We start from the raw sequence: 5,149 nt of genomic DNA on the forward strand, positions 1-5,149 counted from the left end.
TTTTCTCAGTTGATCCTCTTAGCTTCCATGTATCCCAATCAAGACTGCCAACACGCTGTGCAAATCAATTCAGCTCTTAGATTTAAAAGTACGCTGCAAATTTACGGACTAAAGGCTTTAATGACCAGCAAATCTCACGCAGTGAACAAATCAAAGAAACGTTGATTTCCAACTTGATTGTTTGAAGGGTCAGTCAGAACATTCTGCCATTGTTTTACAGTGCAAAAGTTAATTGAGCTGACCCACAGAAATCAAACAATTCGTTCTGATAATAACGTAATTGAAATAGAGAAGTTCAAGATTTCTTCACAAAGAACACAAAAATTATACGGGTACCAGGAGCCAAGTAATTTGAAGTCAGACAAAATTAGAAAAACAAACGTTGGATGAACAACATAAAAAATTAAGCATTGATATTTCCCTCCTTTTGGCCTTCGATCCTGTGCTTCAACGAAATTCCAATGATTCTTTTCCGTCGCTCTTCAGATATGAAGAAATCGAAGCCGCTGATCCACGCTAAAATCCAACGTTCCGGGAAAATGAGATCAAAATACGCTGAATTTTTTAATTTCGCCCAAACTACAGCTAGCAGCTAGGGCAATTTGACGTGATAATTCCGTCTTCAATTATTGGATTGATTATCCAGTAAATGAATCTTTAGAATTATGAAGGATTCCATTCAGATTTCCACACAAGAAGAAGATTTTAACTAGCCAAATACCGGGCTTGATGTGTTTGTTCAGCTACGAATTTGCCAACGAAGCGTTGTCCCAAACTTCGATGGCGTGTTTCAATTACAGCGATCGTTGTACCAAAATCGCGATAAAAATCCAAACGTTCTTTCGATAAATGTTATCTAAACGATCCAGACTTGCCCTTGTTTCACCGAAAGACATAATCAACGACGCAAACTAACATTTCTTATCGGCGAAAGCCGCAGATGGCAATGTCCACTCCACTCTTCGCCGGGGAAACTAACTTTGTGGAATCCCGTGGCAACAAACCGACCAATCACAGCGAGCTTTCTCAAGGCGCGAGATATCTTCTATTGTTCCCCAAATTTGAGCGTCTTTTGATCAAGTACGTTTCTTTCATTTAGTTTTATTGAAACGAGGAGATTAGCAAACACATAACGAATTGTTCTAGGTTCTTTAAAAAACAAATAAACCGAGACGCTTGGAGCTCCACCACTCGAGATAATTTGAGTATCACAAAAATCCAAAAAATAAAATGTCCTTTTCTTTGTGAAAGCCCACTTTTAAAAACAAATGAAAGCTAAATGATTTTAATCAGTCTAGCTTTCCAAAAAACAAACACAAACTATGTGAAAAAAAAAAACTTAAATACAGATAGATGCAATGGGCTAATAAAAATTGTGGATAGTAAAAAGAAAATTACAAATTAATACAGATTTTTATCGACGTTCCGGAATGTCCTAGGGTGGGCAGGGGAGGGGGGCGACCCTCTCCTAATTAGCTCCTTTTTTACCCTGCGAGCAGAGGTTTCTCTAGCCTGCGAAAACAGCCGTTTCTCTTCGCTCCTCGCCGCTAGCAGTGCTGTCAACTCTCCCGGATAATCCGGGAGACTCCAGATTTTGGATCGTATCTCCCGGTCTCCAGATAAGAGTCTGATATCTCCCGGATAATCGCCAAAGTTGCTATTTCTGTAGACTCGACTTTCCGACCATAAAATTTCAAATAGTTTGCGTTGTTTGCGCTACTGTTAACATGGAACGTTTCCTCATAAATTCTGGTACGCCACTGTAATTAAAGCAATAATGTGGCTAAATATGAATTGTTTATATGCTATATACGTCGATCGGAATCAACGAACATTTATAGCAAAAATGACGTCATTTGTTCATTTATCATTCCTTCCTTATCAATTCTCAATATTTGATGACGTGGGAAGTTGACAGCCCCGCGCAAGAGACGTTTCGCGTTTGACCCGGGAGAAACTACAAAACGAAGACCCTATCCTTTTTGTGTACCTTGGCATCTGATAACGCGAATAAAGCTGTCTCCTTGGTGTTGATGGACTTAAAATTAATTAAATATTGGGCCTTCGGTTTTGGGTCTTAGGCCTTCGGTCTTCAGTCCTCGTTTTGTAGATACCCCTTATTCATGACTCTTGCCCATGATTTCCGTACTAATTCATGCCATGACTCTTGCCCATGACTCCCGTACTAATTTATGCTGACTCTTGCCCATGATTTCAGTACTAATTGTTAAATTCCATGACTCTTGCCCATGATTCCTACCTGACTAATTCATGCCGTGACTCTTGCCTATGAGCCTTATTCATGCCATGACTCTTGCCCATGATTCCTGTACTAATTTATGCTATGACTCTTGCCAATGATTTCAGGACTAATTAATGCCATCACTCTTGCCCATGATTTCCGCACTAGCTCATGCCATGACTCTTGCCCATGATTTCCGTACTAATTCATGCCAAGATTCTTTCCCAAGATTCCCGTACCCAAGACTGTTGCCCAAGATTCCTCTACCCAAGAATTAGAACGTGAATCGCAGTAAGATCTAATCTAGTAAGAATTCTAGTAGCTTTTGTAGTCAAGATTAGTAATGGTAACAGGACTGAGTGGAGTCCAATAGGTGGTTTTCACGTTACGTCATCGCCGCCATGCTGGTGGACGGTAAAAAAAAGATTGCTCATTAGCTCCCTTTGTTTGTCCACCAGCATTTGTTCATTTCACCATTGTTATTTGTGTCTCCCGAGATTGCATGAAAACCACCTATTCGGTCTGTAATCATACGAGTGATTAACAAAATTAATTTTGATTTGTTTAATCACGGGTATGATTACAGACTGAATTGGACGACACGAAGTTCTGTTACCAATTAATCATAACTTTAACAAAATTTGTGATACAATAGGCTATTTTTTAAACCAAAACACAAGAAATTCGAAATTTTGTTTTGCTAGCAGTGAAAAAAAAAGCCATTTAAGCGCGCGCGTGGTGGCACGTACTGTCCAATTACTTAGGCATGACGCGTACTGTCCTATTAAACTGTCCAATTAAGGCTGAAAGCAGGGCAGTTGAGAGCCAATCAGATTTGACAATTTTGTTATAGTTATGATTAAGGCGAGAATTGTGGTCAGTAGCTGTGCGTCTAATTTACTGATATAATACAAAAGCTCTAACCGCAAAGAGTAAATATTGATTTTATTTCACACATATATTTTCTATGTATATCATATGATAGAATCGTATATAAAACTATCCTTTCTATTCCAAGAGACCGCTTTACACAGGGAACCTACTGGGGAGCTACCGTAAAATTCCGAAAATAAGCCCCAGGGCTTATATTTTTCAAAGGCCCTTTTTGAGGGGCTTACCTATGGAGGGAAGTGTGCATTTCAAAATCGATTGGGCTAGCCTTATAGTTGGAAGCCGGGAAATTTAACGATTTTGCTTAGTTTTACTTTGTATTTGAGGGCAATTTCCAAGTACAAGCCCCTGGGGGGCTTATATTTGGAGGGGCGATTTAACGGAGGGTTTTTTGCGTTACGAGTTTGGGGGGCTTATACATGGAGGGGCTTATTTTCGGAATTTTTACGGTACTCTCCAATTTGCCATACTTGATAATAATTGTATCTTCTTTATATTCATTGACAATTACAGGTTACTCTATTATAGTACTAAAATGTGGTTTATGAAGTGAATTGACAAGGTGGCTACCGCAAAGAGATCCGAAGACAGTGTGAACAGTCCATCAAGGCTGGGTTGTTCAAAGCTGGGTTAAGATAACCCAAGGGTAGTGCCAAATTTGAACTCAGATATGAAATGAAGCCAATTTAGTTATATTCTTTTTGTCTACAATTTAATCGTTGGTTGCGTTAAAACGAACAGAGACAACTATCCTGGAATATGCTTTTGAACAAAAGAAAAAGAAACTGGAATTCAAATTTAACCCCTGGCCCGAGTTAGCGCTAATTGGTCTTTGAACAACTGGGACCAGAACTGTCGCGCAGGCGTTCCTGTTACTCGCGAGTGAGCGAGACAAACGCGCGAGGAAAAAGATGAAAAGTGAAAAAGGATCCCTCCTTTTTCGCCTACTTCGTGGACCTTCGTAAGAGGCAAATCGAAATTGTCGTCTTCAGAAACTCTAAGAGGAATGGGTACAAGCTTTGGGTTCAGTGACTGCTGGGGTCGTTTGGGTGGAGCAGCCTTAGTTATGATTGGTCGACTGTATCCAAGGCAACCATTTACCAATCATAGCCAACACTTGTCCAACCAAATGATCCCAAAAATCTTTGCGTCCTATGTTTCTACCCATTTCCCCCGATAGTTTGTGGAATAAGGAATGATGAAGGCTGAAGAAGGGCATTCGCTAAAACGACAGAGTTTGTTCACTAAAGCGACTGAAAGTTCCAACAGTGACCAACATCAATTTTCTCCAAACGTTATCCATATGTCATTTTGAGGTAAGGTTACGAGAATACGCCTCTTTAGCTTGTATGTTTTGTTTTCCCAATAGAGGTCCCAGGGGGAACATGACCTTTTGTCTTTCCATAAATTATGCGCAGATATGCACGTGAATAAAACGAAATTTGAAAGAAACAGTTCTCTAGAGTTTTATCACATGACCTGTATTGGGAAAACAAAACATACAAGCTACGACGACGACGGCTACGGCAGCGAAAACGCCACTTTTAAAATGAATTTCGAATGAATTAGCGTTTTTTAAACTTTATCGCGTTTATTCTAATTCGCTGAAAATGTCTAATTTAGGGAAATTTTCTTCGAGTTGATTTCTTGGGGACCGCACGCAGGTTTAGAAAGAGAAAGAAAATTTCATCGTCGCCTGTTTACGTCCTCCACAAAACGTGAAATTAGGCATTTTCACGTCGTAGTCGTGCAGCAACAGCAAAGAAATGTACAAAAAAGCGTGATGCACGTGCAAACTTGTTGTTTTGCTGAATAAACCTATTCCTGTTTTGACGTTCTCTTCGCCGTCGCCGTCGATAAAACTCCCTATTGCTTACCAAATGCAAAACGCTTTGATCTTCTGCAGAATTCTTTCAAGTAATTATTAGCGAGCTTAAGCAAGCACGACAGTGAAGGCTACGAAAACGTCACGCCAAAACACACACAAAGGGATTAAAAATTCGCACTGCTCCAAAC

Source organism: Porites lutea, chromosome 3, assembly GCF_958299795.1.
Source record: "Porites lutea chromosome 3, jaPorLute2.1, whole genome shotgun sequence".
NCBI lineage: Eukaryota > Metazoa > Cnidaria > Anthozoa > Scleractinia > Poritidae > Porites > Porites lutea.